This window comes from Sminthopsis crassicaudata, chromosome 3, assembly GCF_048593235.1.
Source record: "Sminthopsis crassicaudata isolate SCR6 chromosome 3, ASM4859323v1, whole genome shotgun sequence".
Taxonomy (NCBI): domain Eukaryota; kingdom Metazoa; phylum Chordata; class Mammalia; order Dasyuromorphia; family Dasyuridae; genus Sminthopsis; species Sminthopsis crassicaudata.
In genome coordinates, this window is record NC_133619.1 from 294,100,248 (window position 1) to 294,119,136 (window position 18,889).

Consider the following 18,889-nt stretch of genomic DNA (forward strand, 5'->3'; position numbering starts at 1 on the left):
AAGGTGACTTTCCCCTCTACATTCCCCTCCAAAACCAATAGGACCTCCATTCTGCTCTTAACTATCCTCAGATAAATACAAGTATCTGTTATATTAGTAGAGAGAATGGGACTGAAAGAAAGTTTGCTTAAATCTGTGAGGAAAATGAATTTCGATCCCAGACGCTAGCGTATTATTCTTCTAAATGCTGGTTATGAATCGATCTTCCTTCTCCAAAGCTGTAAGATGTGGAGTGCTTTAAAGTTAGAATTGTAATTGTGTAGGCATAAAAAAGTTATATCTATAGCCATCATATAGACACTTATCTCAAGATACCCATCTCAGGTCCTTCAGAGCAATAACTATAACAATTGCGAATAGATCAGAAGCAGCATCAATGTCTTGACTCATTTACTCCTAGTCAGTCTAATACACTTCAGTGAAAGTCTATTGCTCGTGACATAACATACACTCAGAGAAGCTGGAAAAAGGTTCAAGACCATTAAAATAAAATGCCAACTATTGCTACTGCTCAAATATTCTCCTACTTCTAATTTCAAGCACAAACATCTAAGATTGTAATTGTGTTATTCTCTCTGATAGCTAGTCTATCTAAGCAAAATGCCTAGGTATTATGGACCATTTGAGCTAAGGGAGGCCGGAAGATAAATGAGCCACATAAAACATGTCATTTTTTTTACTGGCACGTTCAATATTTGCACTCCATCTAACGCTTAAGATGTTAAAATTTATCCAAAGACTAAAGCAACTGAAATATCTTCCCTGAGATGGATTGAACAAGAGGTTAGGGAAAAGCATAAACCTGATCTGAATTTAGAAATTAGAGATAGAGAGGAAAATCATTATATCTATTCCCCCTAGAATTGTTTTTCATCTTAAATATTATATCAAAGTGGTCATTTAATTTCTTTTTAAAATTAGGCAATGATAATAGCTTTAGAGCAAGTTTTTCAGTCACTGAGTCCAATTCTCTCATTTCATAGATGAGTAAGCAGAGACTTGGAGAAAGTAACTTGCCCATTGTCACAAAACCCAGGTCAGAAGATTACAAATAAGAGGTAAGTCTTTGGACTCTAAATCCCATGTACTAAATCAGAGAGCTATGAAGACACACAGGGCACCCATCCTAGACTTAGATTCTTATAAAAACTCTTAAGAAGGGAAAATCCTTTTTACCATGTTCGGACTGCAGAATGTGTAATTTACTCAAACTACAGACCTGAAGAAACCCCTCTTTAAACTGTTCAAGTTCTAAACAATTCATAGTTAAATTTCAGAGCCACTGATTAATAAATAATAATAATAATAAAATTTTTAAAAATAGGTCAAGCCCTTAATGAGAGGGAAAATACCAAACAGTTGGTGGTTTCAGCTTGCAAGTATTCTGCTAAGGCAGGAAAAATTTCCCTGAAATCAGCTAAAATAGTTAGGTTTGGTTTGTTTTTTTTCCCTTATCTGCAGGGGTTCACACATTGTACAGTCTAACCACACTGATCTTCTGCTCTCCCACATGAAATATTATCTGTTGTCTCTGGGCCTTTTTACTGGCTGTCCCCCAAACTTTGAGAACACTCCCTCCTCACTTTAGCATCTTAGAATTTTTAATTTCCTTTCAAAGTTCAGCTAAGAAGACACTTCCTACATAAGGCCTCTTCTTATCCTCTCAATTGCTAGTCCTTTATGTTATTTTTGTTTTCTATATATCTTGAATCCACTTATAAGTATACATGTTGTTTCCTCTAATAAAATATAAGGTCCACAAGGGCAAAGGTGGTCTTGGTATCTTCACTTTCTAGCATTTGCATTAATAAAATGCTTGGTGATTGTTTGATATAATCTTAAAATATAACCAATGAGTCATTCGTAACCTTTCAGATTTCAGTAAAGTCACACTTGCCATTGTTCAATTGATAAATGCAGAAAATAAATTGTTAATCCTGTAGGTACTGTCCATCAGAATTGGGCAATCTGAGATTCCACTCCTTCCCTAACCCAACTATCCTTATCCCACAGATGTCTGAGTTGTTGAACACTCACAAGTGACACAGTTCACTGAACTTTGTCAAGGAAAAATCAGAATTTCAACACTGTCCTCCTTATCCATTCCATTTCATGTCCTATTTCAATGTAAGTTAGATGTTATTAGTTTCCATTTACTGGAATTCTAAAACAAACTCAGTTATAAAAATAAATATTTAAATTCTTAATAATGAAAGGGAATGGTGAAGTTGTTAAATTCTAGAAACAAAATAAATTTTCATAAAAACCAATTTTAAAATCTCAATAACAAAGTTTCCCTAAGCAATACAAAACCCTGCCAACAAAAAACAGAGACCACATGTGTGAAAGCCCCAGGGACTCAGGAAGAGGGCTTCTTCCAAAGTATGGATTTTAGAAGATAATGTTTAGAAATAGGGATTGCTGCCTAGCTAGCAGTCAAGGTAAGGTTGGCAGTTAGGAGAAGGTGTCACTGTGTTTGGGGGGCTGGGGGATATCCTGCTTTATAAGGTTCCCAGCAGTATATCCAATGCTCTAACTCTACTGTAGCAGCAATTCAAACTGTCACACAGTATGAAAAAAATACCAATCAAGTTCCTTTCTTTAATAGAAAGCAATACTATAGTTTAAATTAGCAAGGCACTGCTGAACCACTATTTAAAATTTTGTGTTTGCACTGACATCCCAAGAAAAGGGGGAATTTTTTTTTTTTTGTTTAATTGCACTGTCAGTGTAGAACGCTTTCACTTAAACCCATTCTGAGTTCGACCTTTTAATAGAAAGTGACAATTTAAATGGCAATGATAGCGGTAAATGGTGCTTAAAGTCATTACTAAACTGATGTCGCAGTTGGCTTCAGACCAGTTTGTTAAAGGGAAAGAAAAGGTGTTGGGGGAAGGGAGGAAAGAAACTAAGTGATGAATCATTAATTCTTTTGATATGCATGGTAATAACATTAGGCTGTGAGAAACTCATCTGGCACCGCAATAGAGGTAAAGTGAAATTCTCTTGTAACTCCCAAGGCCATTTTAGCTTTGCATTAATTAACATCTACTAGGAACAGTTTATTGTATTGATTCTTATACAGATACTATGTTGTCTACAACTCACTGAAGAGAGGATGTATTTATGTAGTTTGTACTTTCAAGTTCATCTGTATAGGTGCTCATTTATTTATGATTTCATAAAAAAGCCATTTATGACTTTTTTTATCTTTTGTTTCAAAGAAGCCAAATTGTTCCTGTTCCTCAAATCCAATTTAATAAGACTTACTACAAAGGTCACCCCAAAGAAGACAGTTACCCTGTGAAAAGAATTCTGATTTTGAATAAAGTTACTCCTGTCATTTTATTGATGAAAAAATAACCCCAGAGAGGGAAGGAAATTTAAGGTCATACATGTAGTAGGTGACAGCCTGGATTTGGACCAAAAAACTACATTCAAATCCAGGCTCTGCCATTTACTATATGGTGTGACCTTAAACTACCTTAAACTAGAACCATTTCTCCATCAATAAAATAACAAAGGTCAGTTTAAATGACCTCTAAAGTCTTTCTCTGCTCTAAAACTAATTTTATGAACCTGTTAACCACACTAGCCTAACACAGTCAAGGAACTCATTGGGAGGATCTCCTTCCCCCAACTCTTTATGGCCTAAGTCTTCCAGGTATGGCTATTCTAGGTTCAAAGTACTCTAAAATTATACTTCGGAAACTTCAACTCATCTGTTTATTTCTTAATAGATAGGCAGAGGCAAAATTAGACCGAAGTAAAGGCATTTACTGGGATAGTACAATAAGATTTACAATACACACACACACACACACACACACACACACACACACACACAACCCCATCAAGGAGGGAAGTGAGCATGTACACCAAGTACATCAAATGCCATGAGCAACTTCAGAACCCCTTGTATCTCTTACATGGGCAAGATATCTTTGTGAATATTAAAGATAGCTTTCTGTACAATAACAAAAGGTGGGAAAGAAATGCAACAAAACATTTTTCTTTGTATTTTGCTTGGGATCTGTATCAGTCTGACAAAAATGAAAACATTTCATCAAAATGTTCCATCAAATCATGTATTTCACATAAAGAACTCAGTACCAAAAATAAAATGTATTAGCAGTCTGAAATACTATTAGCATTTCTACCCATTATTAGTGCCTCCCAATGGATCTCACTGTTTTCAATTGTTGCATACTCCAATCCATCCTTCTTTGTAGCTTTCTAATATGCAAGCCCAACTATTTCTCCCCAATGCTTAAAAAAAAAAAAAATCTTTAGACTCTCCCTCTTATAATGTCTATTCCTAGACCTTGCATTCAAGGCTCTTTTCTATTTACCAATGCCAATCTTTCTTTTCAGTCTTCTTTTATGTCCTTCCTTTTCATACTCTAAAGGCCTACTACTAACCATTCCCTGAACAAAATATGCCATCAACCTTTAGTAATTCTAATCTTCCTTCAAGGTCAGGTCAGGGATTATCTTCCATGCACTGACTTCCATTAACAGCATACTGCTTCTTTTTCCCAATCCTGCTAAAAGTGTTTCCCTTCTGCTAAAACAGTCTGAACTTTTCCTTCATTTCTCTACGTTGCATGCATTTTACTGTGTTTCTATTAGATCCCAAATATCTCCCATCTTACCTCACTAAAATTTAATATCTTTAGAGGGAGTTACTACTTTGTTTTTGTCTCTTTCTGATTCCTTCTATTAATAAATGCTTAATAAATGATGTATTAAATGACATTTTAAGGAAATAGTAAATAATCCAATTTGGCTGAAGCATGAAGTACATGGGGAAGAATAGTGTGAAATATTAGACTGATAAGAAATGAATTTCTTGAGGGCAGAGACAATTTCACTTTTATTTTTTATTCGCATTGCCCTGATATGTATCTTATATACATATATATGTATATGTATCTAGTAGGTGCTTAATTAATACTTATTGAATTGGTATAACTAATTGTCCTTAAAATACAGTGAATGGCAATGCATATAACATTCAGTTAATAATCATGATAGAAAAAAAGACCTTAAAAGTTACTGTATACATAATAAATCCACATAAATCATCAGCATTTTTATATAAAACCAAAAAGTCCAGTAGCAAGAGATACAAAGAGAAATTCTATTTAAAATAACTGTCAATAGTATAAAATATTTGGGAATCAATCTGCCAATGAAAAGTTAGAAACTATGTGAATACAACTACAAAACACTTTCCACACAAATAAAGTCAGATCTAAATGACTGGGAAAATATCAAGAGCTCTTAGATAGGCCAAGATGATATAATAAAAATAATAATACTACCTGAATTAATCTACTTATTTAGTGCTACACCAATCGAACTCCCAAGAAATTATTTTACAGATCTAGGAAAAATAATAACAAAATTCATCTGGAAGAACAAAAGGTCAAGAATTTCAAGGGAATTAATGAAAAAAATGCAAATGAAGGTGGCCTAGCTGTACCGGATCTAAAATTATATTATAAAGCTGCTGTCATCAAAACCATTTGGTATTGGCTAAGAAGTAGTCAATCAGTGAAAGAGATTAGGCTCACAGGACAAAATAGTCAATAACTATAGCAATCTAGTGTTTGACAAACCCAAAGACGCCAGCTTTTGGGATAAGAACTCACTATTTAACAAAAATTACTGGGAAAATTAAAAACTATGGCAGAAACTAGGCATTGACCCATACCTAACACTTTATACCAAGATAAAGTCAAATATATTAAGTTAAATAATATCTATTAAGTTAATTAAGTTAAATATATAATGAGTTTAAAAGTTTTTGTACAAACAAAACTAATGCAGATGAGATTAGAAGGGAAGCAATAAATTGGGAAAGCATTTTTACATTCAAGGGTTCTGATAAAAGCCTCATTTCTAAAATATATAGAAAATTGACTCAAATTTATAAGAATTCAAGCCATTCTCCAATTAATAAATAGTCAAAGGATATGAACAATTTTCAGATGAAGAAATTGAAGCCATTTATAGTCATATGAAAAGGTGTTCTAAATCATTATTGATCAGAGAAATACAAATTAAAATAACTTTGAGGTACCACAATACATCCCTCAGATTAGCTAGGATTATAGGAAAAGATAATGATGAATGTTGGAGAGGATGTGGGAAAACTGGGACACTGATACATTGTTGGTAGAATTGTAAATGGATCCAGCCATTCTGGAGAGCAATTTGAAACTATGCCCAAAGAGTTATAAAACTGTGCATACCCTTTAACCCAGCAGTATTTCTACTGGGATTATATCCCAAAGAGATGCTAAAGGAGGGAAAGGGACCTACATCTTCCAAAAATGTCTGTGGCAGTCCTTTTATAATGGCAAGAAACTGGAAACTGAGTGGATGCCCATCAGTTGGAGAATGGCTGACTAAGTTATGGTATATGAATGTTATAGAATACTATGGTTCTATAAGAAACAATCAGCAGGATGACTTAAGAGAGGCCTGGAGATACTTACATGAACTGATGCTAAGGGAAATGAGCAGGATCAAAGATCACTATACATGGCAACAACAATATTATATGATGATCAATTCTGATGGGCGTGGCCATTTTCAACAATGAGATAATTCAGACCAGTTCCAATGATCTTGGGATGAAGAAAGCCATCTAGACCCAGAGAGAGAACTGTAGGGACTGAATATGATTCACAACACAGCATTTTTACTTTTTTTTAAATAATAAAATAAAATAATATTTAAAAAAAAAAGAAAAAAAGAGCATAGAGTTAATAGTTTAAAGAAATATAAAGGAAATTTGTCTACATATTTTAGAACCAGAGGACAAAGTAGAACTTAAAAAATTCTACTGTTCAACTCCTGAACAAAATCCTCAAAAGAAAATTCCCAATAATAATGTAGCCAAAATTCAGATTTATCAAATTGAGGAGAAAATACTGCATGTAGTCAGAAAGAAATAAAATACCATGGAACCACAGGCAAGATCAAGCAAGATTTAACAATTACCACTTTAAAGGAGTTAAAGGGCTTGAATCTGATATTGTGGAAACAGAAAAACTAGTATTATAATCAAAAGTAATCTACTCAGAAAAACTAAGTATAATTTTATAGAGAAGAAAATAGGTATTTAATAAGATAGAGGACTTTTAAGTATTCTTGATGAAAGGACCAATGCTAAATAGGGAATCTGACATTCAAACACAAGATTCCAGAGAAGAACAAAAGAAATATTAAGGGACCTAATAAGATTGATTTCTTGATAGTCCTATATGGAAAGATAATAAATATAACCCTAAGAAGTTTATCCTCACTAGAACAGGTTAGAGGAACTCAGGAAAGAAGCATGACTATGACTAAGTTGAAATGATCTCAAAAGAAATTGAATGGTTTAAAAGAGACAGAGAGACAGAGAAAGATACCGGGAAAAGGGGGAAAGAAAAGGAAAATGGTTAGAGTTTTCTCACATAAATGAGGCATTCAAGGACGAGTTTGAAAGGGATAAACGGACAGTGTTTGAATCTGACTCTCATGTGAACTGGTTCAAGGAGTGAAGAATATACATATAGAAGTTGGGTTCAGAAACTCTTCCTACTCTATAAGAAAGTAAGAGAGGAAAGAGGCTAAAAGAAGGGGTGGGGTTAACAAGGGTAGGGGACAGGGTAAAAAGAAGAATAACTGCAAGAGGATATGATGGAGGAAATATACAATTAGCAATCATAACTCTGAAGGTGAATAGGATAAATTCACCACTGAAAATGGAAGACAATGGCTAAATAGATTAGAAACACAATCCAATAATATATTATTTATGAGGCATTCACTTGAAATAGAAAAATATTCAGAGTTAAAACAAAGAGTTGGAGCAGACTTTATTATGCTTCAGAAGAGGTAAAAACAAAACAAAACAGGTAGTCATTCATGATATCAGGTAAATCAGAAGCAAAAATAGACCTAATTAAAAGAGAGAATGAAAGTACACATTACAAAAAATAGGGCCAAAGACAACAAATTAATATCAATAGTGAATATATGTGTACCAGATGAAATTCAAATTCTTGAAGGAAAAGTTTAATGAGTTACAGCAGGAAATGGACAGCAAAGCTAACCATAAAATAAAATAGTTAAGGAGATGAATAGCATTTTTAAAAATTTAGGTATGCCAGACCACTGGAAAATATTGAATGGGATTAAAAAAGAATATAACTATTTTCCAGCTGTGCATAGTAAATTCAAATACACACATATGCATGCATGAACACACATACACACACAATGATTATATTAGGACATAAAACTTCACAAATGCAGAAAAGCAGAAATATTAAATTCTTCTTTTCCTGACCATAATACAGTAAAAATTGCATTCAATAAGGAGTCTTGGAGGTGTAGATTAAAAATTAATTGGAAAGTAATTATCCAATCTTAAAGAATGAATGGGTCAAAGAATAAATCACAGAAATAAAATATTTTATTAAAGACAATAAATGACAATGAGATAACATATCAGAAATTTATGAGATATATCCCATAAATGTTTTAGATCACTAATAATAAGAGAAATGAACCAATTCTCTGTATTTCTTGAATACCAGATCTTTATCAAAGAATCTTGCTACAAATATTCAATTCCCACTCCCACCTGCTCCCTAACTAACTACACTCAATTTTTCATGTACATTTATCTGATCTCCAAAATAAAACTTTTAGCTCAAAAATTATGTTCCCCAGTCTTTATTGAAGGCCTCTGCATGTATCTGGAGAAAAAAAATTTTTTTAAATATTTTAAAAAGAGCAATTGACAGCATTTAGTTACTAGCTGCCAGATACACTGGCTGTGATTTTTTTTTTTCTTGTCAGTTATATTTCTAATTACATCAACGTTAGCAGGTTTTGAGGTGGGTTTTTTTTTTTTTATTCTAAACAGTACTTTATATACCCAGAGACCATCACAAGACAAATTAGTATGAAACCTCTTTATCTCCCTATCATTTCATAAGTGAACCCTTCCTGCCTAGAAGGAAAGATACTTTCTTCCCACAAGGTACCTCAAAGACCCCTGACCCTAGAGTGAAAATCTCCCAGGTGAGTTGTCTCCCTGAGTTAGGATATGATCCCTTCAAACCTAAGGACTGTCTCATTTTTCTATTTGTATGTCCTGCTCTTAGCACTGTGCATGACACATAGAAAATCACTTAATTTATGTTTTTCCCACTTCATTCTGTCTCTTAGCCTATGATCTGTGAATTATATAAAATATTTTCTATCAGACAGGAAGTTATGCAGACTTCTACCATTCTCCACAGGCTAGGGTGTTATTAAAGATTCTCTTACCAGTGTTGATAGTAGGAACTTTCAGACACAGGATCAGAATTGTGAACCGAATCAGCTTTACAGATGGAGGACTGGGTAAGGAATTGCCTTTTATAATTAAGGGTTTGGGGAAAAGATTCCCACCCTCCCCCAGTCCATCCAAATCTCTAAAAACTCTATCTCTCTGACCTTGTGTGGCAATGTCTAAAATTTCTGCAAGAGAAAAAACAATGCTTCTAGGCTAAACTAATATAACAGCCTAACTTGAGTGATATATGTATATATTTTAGATCTTTGTTTAAAAACAGTTTTTCCTACAGGGAGCAGAGGAGGGAATACAAAATATTTCAAAGGCACTGTGCAGTCACAATGGAGTAAGCAATGTGGGGATAAAAGCCCATCAGTTGGAGAAAGGAGCTGCTAAAAATATGTCTCCTGTTGAGTAGTTTTGCCCAAAAACTGATGCTAGATGTAATATCCATCATGGTTTTCAAACAGCACTCATCATCACTGATCATGTCTATCCATCTAACGAATTTGGCTAAGAGATTAAGAGTAAGTTGACTGGTAGATGAGGACATTGACTTTGCTCTCATGTTCTGGATGAAAACACAATTAAACAAAAAGTGCACTAGATTGGTGACCAAATTTGTCACTACCTAGCTATATGTCCTTGGATAAGTCTCCTCATCTCTATGTGTCTGTTTTTTCATCTTTCAAATGCAAAAATGGGTGACCAACAACTTTTAAAGTCCAATTCACCACTGGTCTATGACTTTAAAGTAGAGGAGCTTTTCAATAATTGCAAGTTTTACATGACTACTTTAGCTTGCCTATTTTGCATTGTTTTTGTAAGCAGTACTGTTCCCTTCTGCTATGAAAACTAGAATTGCTGGTTAAGAAAACTTTCCTACCCACCAAATGATACAACTATGGATTTGGTTTCTTGAGGTACTCTTACCTGTTCTTATGCAGTACTGCCACCTAGTGGATGAGATTTTCTGAGAGCAGCAATGTTAACAAATACTGTATCACGGTATTGTATTTGTAACAATATTCTATTTGTACTATATCCAGTACCTCTTCTTCTCATCCTGTTCATTCCTATTTAAGAGAGGTTGCTGATTTTAAGAGTTCATTAATATCTATGTTTATATATTTATAATATAAATACAAGAAAAAAATTCCAATTGCATAGATCATACCTAGGGGGAAAAAGCTGTCAAATCTATCAGTCAGACAAATATATATTTTAATTTTTCGGTTGTTCTATTTTTAAAATTTAACGGTTTTCCCCCAAATTACATGTAAAAGCAACTTTTAACATTTGTTTACATTTTTTTTTAATTTCAAATTCTCTCCATCCTTTATTGAAAAGGTGAGCAATTTGATATAGATTATATAGGTGCAGTCATGTAAAACATATTTCCATATTAGTCACAAACAAGTATTTATAAATTTCAACTACATGTAAAGCACTTATCCGTAATGAAGAACATGAAGTACTCCTTTCATTTTTTTACTTCCCACTCATTTCTCATCTCTTTTCAATGTCTTTAAATTTCCAACAAAACTATTCTCTGAAAGGTTATCAACATCTCAGCTGTTAAAATCCCATTATTTGTTCTCAGTACTTATCCTTTTTTAATCTCTTTGCAGCTTTTGAGACTTTTGACCTGCCATTCCTAACCAGATACTTTTTCCTTTCTAGGTTTTGTGACACTGCCATCTCCAAGTCCTTCTGCAACCTAACTGACCACTCCTATGGCAAAGTGTTCTTTGCTAGATCCTCATCTTTCTCCTACCCATATTGAAAATATGTGCAGTGTGTAACATCTATGGACCTCTTGCACCCACAAAAGAGTAGGGTAAAAGTATCTTCTCAGAGGCATAGTGGATAGAGCACTAGCCTTGTAGTCAGGAAGACCCTAATTCAGTTTCAATCTCAGACACTTAACAGCTATGTGAGCCTAAACAAGTCATTTAACCCCGTTTACCTCAGTTTCCTCATCTGTAAAATGGGTATAATAATACCTCCCAGTATTGTTGCAAAGACCAAATGAGATAATAATTGTAAAACACTCGGCAAGGTACCTAGCATATATTAAACACTATGTAATATTAGCTATTATAGCTATTACTTTGATATTCGAGACTTGCTTGATCTTTATAAGTTGGTTAGATATACCTGTGATTTTTTTTTTTTGATGACGAATTGTTCTTTCCATTTACCATTGTTGTAGTTATTGTGTATGTTTTCTTGCTTTTGCTTACTTCACTCTGCATCAGTTCATACATATTTTTCCTATGCTCTTCTGTACTGAACACACATTTTTTTAATAGCACAGTAATATTACATTACTTTAGTTGTCCACACTTTGTTGTCATTTCCCATTGATGGCCATCTATTTCGTCTCTAATTCTTAGCTATCATAAAAAGTAATGCTATAAATGTTTTGGAATATTTGGGGAATTTGTTCTTAGCAAAGATTTCTTCAGAAGATAAACCCAGAACCTTGGAGACTCATGATTCCAAATTGTTTCCCACAGTGTTTGTACCAGATTTGATATTATGTTAATAATTAATGTTAATAGGTTTTTTTTGTTTCTCAGCTTTTTTTTTCTCCAATCCATTCTCCACACAGGTGTTGAATCAGTATGCGTGTACACACACCTCATTTGTATAACATAATTACTATTTTTACCTTTTCTTAGACAGTTTTGATTTTTAGTCAGATCATACTCAATTCTGCCCCAATCTTTCTTTTGAGCTACCCAATTACTGGTGTCAATCTTAAACATATAGTGTACATTTCCATATAAAAACATGAACAACTTGTCCTTGAAATTAATCTTTGATATTAGCTCTTATATGTTAATATGTTCTATTAAATTTGGGTTTAGTTGAAAGTCCTGAAAATCTTCAAGTTTATTGGATGTAATTTCTTTTCATTCAGTATTATGAATAATTTTGCTGGATATATTTTTGACCTCAATCCTAGTTCTTTTGATTGACAGTACATTTGAATCTAGGATCTGCAATCTTTTGTTGTGGCTGCTGATAAGTCCTATACAATTCTAATTATAGTTCCAGCATATTTGAATAGTTGTTTCTTCTTGTTTCTTGCAAAATTTTCTCTTTAATCTGAGGGTTTTGGATTTGGGCAGTAATATTCCTGTGTTTTCCACAAGGAGTCTCTTTAACATGGTGATCAGTGGATTTTTTTCTATTTCTACTTTCTCTTCATATTCTATCCCTCCAAGACAATTTTCTTGAATTATTTCTTGCATTATTGTGTCAAGGTTATTTTTTTGGTCACAGCTTTCAGGCAGTCTAATTATTCTTATATTTTCTCTTCTTGATCTGTTCTCCAAATATGTTATAAGAAGTTTCAATCCTGGTGGGTTTTTTTTGTTTGTTTGTTTTGTTGTTGTTCTTTATGTTTTGTTTTGTTATTTCTTGGTCTCTTATACCTTCATTGGCTTCTCCTTCCCCAGTTCTAATTTTCAAATAACTTTTTCATATTTAAGATTCTGTATCTCCTTTTCTAATTGATTAATTGTTCCCTCATAATGGTCTTATTTTTCTTAGATGTTTTTATTAATTAATTTATTTTTTTAGTTTTTTCTCAATGTCTCTCATTTGATTTTTAAAATTCTTTTTTGAGTTTTATAAATTCTCTCTGGGCAGAGAAGCATTTACTGTTACTTTGGGGGATAGAAGCAGCTTTTTTTTTTTTTTTTTGGCTTCAATATCCTCCTCTGAAGATGACTCCAGGTCTTCCCAATTCCATAGTAAGGTTGGGTTCTTTCTTCTTTGCTCATTCATTTTTTTTTTTTTTTTTAATGAGAAGTATTAGTGTAAGCACCTCTAACTGTGGAGTGGGGGAATGGTGCCTGTGTGGGATAGTAGCAACCACAAAAACAATCAGATTCCCAGAGCAAGAAAAGCAAAAAAGGATTTATTAGGATCTCAAGAGAAAGGGCAGTTCCTAACCCACAAGAAATCAGTTAAAGGAGTGGAAAGCACAAGTTTAAATAGAACAAAAGTCCCCCTTTCTTTGACCTTTTATCCCATTGTCTGGGTAGTTCAGGCTTATATTCTAAACATGGAAATCTATCCCAAATACAAAAGAATAAATTGCCTTTAAATGCTAATTAAGAGGTGATGAGAAACAGAGGGGAATGTTCATTCAAGACAGTGAACACCTGGGCTTTTTAGCTGTAGTTTAACTTTATATTGCAAAGTCTCAAGTCATAATTAGGGGCATAAGTCAAAGCCATATCCTTATAAGAGAGTCTTCACTCAGTTTAACCCATATAGGGCCTCTCACTTCACTTCAGCTCTTCCCTCTTGATGTTATAATGCTGGAGAAACTGAGCAAAGATAGAGATTAGAGAACAAGTTAATAATTTATTAAATAGGAGAGATTTACTGGGGCCAAATGGATCCATGGTTTGGTTCCAGGGCTGAATGAGACTATCATCTCCAAGAATCCAGCCCGAATGTCAGATACACAAGATTCTTTTATTGGGTAACAAGAACAATGACATAATGGGAGGTACTGAAGAGGCTCCTGATAGTCTAAAGATGTCTAAAATGGATAAAGATCTTTATCCCATCAAACATTAAGAGAGAATGATTATAGCTTAAGGTCTAAGATATAAGACCTTTATCTATCAAACATTAAAAGGGAATGGTTATAACCTGAGGCAGATTAACTGAATAGAACAATTAGAGAAACTGAGTCAGGACATTAAAAGAGAACTGTGGCACAAGAATGTGAAACTCCAAACCAAAAGCACCACCTTCCTGCAAGTGCCTGCAGCCAATGTCACTGTCCCCTGCTTCTGTACTCACCAGGTATGCTGGTTCCTTCTCACCCAGAGCTGTGTCTCAGGACAGGGCCTGGTGCTCCTGATTAGCCAAGGTTCCTTCAGGCTTCTGGGCTCAGACCCCCAACTCTCCATGCAGTTCAGAAGTTGGAAGTTTCTGCTGGGCTTCAGCCACACCTAGATCACCCCAGGGCTTGCCATCTTGGTGTTTCTGTGGAGCCAACCTGGAGGTGTTTGCACTTCATACTGGTTAATGCCTGGCCTGAGGTCTAACTTCAGGACTTTTTGGTTTATCCCCCAGGAGCTAAATTCTTCCCCAGATTTTGTGTGTGTGTGTGTGTGTGTGTGTGTGTTTCACTAGTTTCACCAGTGTCCTGGGGCAAAAATTTGTTCTGTTTGTGAGGAAATTCTAGAGAGCTTGAAATTTTCTGATCTGCTCTGTCATCTTTCCAAAATCCTGGGATTTGTCCAGGTCACACAGCTATTGTCTGAGACTATATTTGAACTCAAGTCATCTTGACTCCAGCCCAGGTACTCTATCCACTGGGCCACTTATTTCTTTAATAGTCACCAGTTGATGCAATTAACTCAAATGAACTGTATTTATTGAAATAACATACCTGGAAGACTAATAACAAAACATTACCCCATAAGCCAGGGCACACCCTACCATAAAAACACCGAGTCAATGGGAAGAGTACACAAGTAGAGAGGTGTACAATAGAAAATAACTAAGGCCCAAGGTAGTTCACATTTTTAGCATTGAAGGATTCCATGACTTTTTTTTCTTCTTCTCATTGTATGCCCATGTTGCTCCCTCATGGCACAATGAGCCATTTTCCCTGGGTGTCCCATTCCATTGATCTCTCTTGGACCTGCTTCCCCCTGCTTTCAGTTTCTCTTGCTAAGTGACTGTTATAAAACACCACTATCTATGAAACAGTGCAAGAGAAAGAAATTCTCTAGGAAAGGTAAAAAGATGAAGGCAATTCCCTCTGAAAAACTAGTTCCTCACCCATAACTGACTGTCCTTGAAGTGGCCAAGGACAGCTGCTTTAACTGGTAGAGTTCTTCCTAATTGTTTTTTCAATGATGTTATAGCTATTAAAAAAATTAATACACTATTAGAAAATAATTGTTGCATATAACTTTTATTCTTTCTACTAACAAGTCCCCTTTTCTCGACTTCCCTGTTACTAACATCTCAACTTTCCATAAAATATATATTCCTTCTCTTTATTCCATCCTATGGAGAAAATAATGAATATCCACCTGAAATGGCTGGGAACTATGAAATTTGCTGGTTTCTTAGATTATGTCTTTGGGCAAATCACTCCATTTTTCTGCCCCTCAGTTTCCTCATCTATGAAATGAGGGGCTTAGATTATCGCTTCTATCTTTAAATCTACAGCTTATAAATATATTTGTCATGGATCAAGTCTTTCATGAAATTCTGTATTGACCAAAAGATTTCGCAATAGGTGGTTACCAATCAAGACAGTTTACTATTTCTTGATTTTGTCATAACTATTTGTAAATCAAACCATGCTCAGATTTTATCTTTGGAGAACCTCAAGCAACACATGTTTTGACATTCTTCAATATGTTTACTGAAGCTTTGTTGAGGTTAAGAAATATGTCATTGAAACTTTGACAGAGCTAAGAAGTTGTGCCATCTCAGGTAAAGTATATAGATTTTTTTTAGAATAGGGAAAACTTGAGACTGCTTGTTAAGACAGTGGGAAGGGAATTAATTGGAGAAGAAAAAATAGAAAATTTGGTCAGAACATGATCAAAAAGATGGCAAAATATTTTCTTTAAGTAAATCTTAGCAACTGAAAAAAAGCTCAAAAAAAAAAAAAAGAATTAGATGTCAAATAACTGGTGTAAAACTGAAGATGAATTTGCAAGTTAAAACAACACTGAACTAGAGAAAAACCTCCTGAGATCTTCAGAGATCTTCAATACTTTGAAATCCTACTGAATATCCCTATCCCTAGCTTACTCCATACCCAAACTAATGAGCACAAGTAAACTCAGAGACTTGTGATTCTGAGTCTACTTAAAGAGATCCCTGTCCACCTTAGCTTCCATGAAAGTGACCCATACTGAAGCCTTTCTCCTTACTCCACAAAACAGAAGACAATGATTTTGCAGTCAGAGAATTGGGAGAATTACTGGGTAAAGAGGAATAGGAAGATGTAGGAAACATAGTGCAAAGTCATAAGCTAGGGGAAAAAAATCCATGCATGAATAACATGAGGGAAAGTATATTGCTGGCCCCAGGTGGGACCAATTCCTTACTGCCCCTCAGAATTTACTTTGAGTAAGATACAAACCAAACTAAGCCATATACACCATAGGAAGAGCCTGAGAATATCTAGCAGCCTAGCTGTTTAGCTATGGAAAACAGAAGAGTAAAAGAATAGGAAAAAAAAGAAGTAGGAAAGGAAAAAGAGGCAAAACTAATCTGAAAAATCTGACATTCAAGAGAAAAAAACTTGAATAAAACTGAGCATGTGAATAAATAAGACAATTATATAGAAGGAAGAATGAACAAAGTCTCAAAAAATAAAAAGACCCATACAAATCATAAGTATTTCTATATATTACTTACAAAATCCAGCAACAAGAAATAGAAAAAGAAATATCATAAAATAACTGTAGACAAAGTAAAATATTTGGTTGTCTACCTGCCAAGACAAACCTAGTATCAGACCTAAAACTCTATTAAACAAAAACCAGTAGTCATCAAAACCATTTTGTACTGGCTAAGAAACAAAGTGATGGATCAGATCAGATACACATGACACAAAGTCAATGACTTTAGTAACCTTGTATTTGATAAATTCCAAAACTCTAGTTTCTGAGATAAGAACTCACTATTTCACAGAAATTGCTGTGAAAACTGGAAAATCATATGTCAGAAACTAGGCATGGACCTACATCTCACAGCCCATTATTTTGGTGGTCAAAAATAGGTAAATGATTTGGGCATAAAGATGATAGCATAAGCAAATTAGCAGAGCAAGGGATAATTTAACTAACATCTTTGGAGAAGGGAATAATTTATGACCAAAGAAGAACTAGAGAACATTATAAAATGCAAAATGTATAACTTTGATTATATTAAATTAAAAAGCTTTTGCATAAACAAAACCAACACAAACACGATTAAAAGGAAAGCACAACTCTGGGAAAACAATTTTTATAGCCAGTGTTTCTGATAAAGGCCTTGTTTCTAAAACATAAAGAACTGTGTCAAATTAATAAGAATACAAGTCATTCCTCAATTGATAAATGGTCAAAGAATATGAACAAACAATTTTTAGATGATGAAATTAAAACCATCTATAATCATATAAAAATGCTCTAAATCACTATTGATTAGAAAAATGCAAATTAAAACAACTCTAAGATATCACCTCATACCTTTCAGACTGGCTAAGATGACAGGAAAAGATAATTATATATGTTGGAGGGATGTAGGAAAATTGGGACACTAAATGCATTGTTGGTAAAGTTGTAAAATGATCAATCATTCTGGAGAACAATTTGGAACTATGCTCAAAGGACTACTAAACTTCATAAAAAGCAGTGTTACTATTGGATCTGTATCTCAGGAAAATAACAAAGGAAGGAAAAGGACCCACAAGTGGAAAAATGCAGCCACAGCTTTTTTTGTTGTGGCAAAGAATCGGAAAATGAGCTCTTCGGTTGGAGAATGGCTGAGTAAGTTATGATATATGAAATTAATGGAATACTATTGTTCAATAAAAATGATGAACAAGCTGATTTTAGAAAGATCTGATAAGAATTGCAGGAACTGATGCTGAGTGAAACAAGTAGAACCAGGAATACATTGTATACAGTAATAAGATTATGCAATGATCAACTATGAAACACTTGATTCTTCTTAGTGGTTTGTTAGATTCTTACTAAGTGCTAATGAGATAATAAGATATTTGGTTCTTACTAAGTGCTAAGTCGGTACTTGACAATTTTCTAGTTCCGGTCTTTCCTGGGAGTTTGACTTGTGTGAATTCCTGGGGAAGAGCTTGTGTGCTTGGGAGGAGCAAGTTCATTGGTTGAAGTGGTTCTTCCCAGAAGCCCTTGCATTATCCCACGCCCATTCTCTGGGAGGATAAAGAGGGCAGCTCTGGAGGAAAAAACTCAGTCTCTGCTCTAGACCAGGCTTCGCGCGGCTCTCTGCAGGAAGGGAAGTCACTTCTCTGGATGAGAGTTAATGGCAACTGTCTGGAGACAACGATTCTCTACAGGAAGAAGAATCTGTCGGAGAGAGTTGAGTTGACACAGCAGATCTCCTCCCAGAGAGCGATCAGCAGCTTCTGGAGACAACAGCACGTTCCAGTGGTTAAGTGATCCAAGGCAATTCTTTGGATTAAAAACACCATCTGCATCCAGAGAGAGAACTATGAAGAATGAATGTAAATCTATATTCACTTTTTTCTTCTGGTTTTTTTTTTTCCTCTCTCATGGTTTTTCTCTTTTGTTCTGATTTTTTCCCAACATGATTTATAAAGAAATATGTATTGAAAAAATGAATGTACATGTATAACCAGAAAAAATAAAACAATTTTAAAATTACCTGGTGAAAAATAGAATTATGTATACTCCCTAGAGATTATGAAAGCATAGCAAGAAACTTCAAAATGTTTAAAATTAGGAATTCACCTTTAAATACTTAACTTTTTAAAAATTATTTTTAAAAATT

General features: G+C 34.3%; 1 long non-coding RNA gene across 1 annotated transcript in view; it reads left to right on the plus strand.

Moving 5' to 3' along the window:
* Positions 1 to 18,889, plus strand: part of LOC141559510 (uncharacterized) — a 46,078-nt gene that overhangs the window by 11,613 nt on the left and 15,576 nt on the right. The window contains exon 2 of the long non-coding RNA XR_012487453.1: positions 984 to 1,058. This is a non-coding gene — a long non-coding RNA (uncharacterized LOC141559510). The remainder of the gene's footprint in view (positions 1 to 983; positions 1,059 to 18,889) is intronic.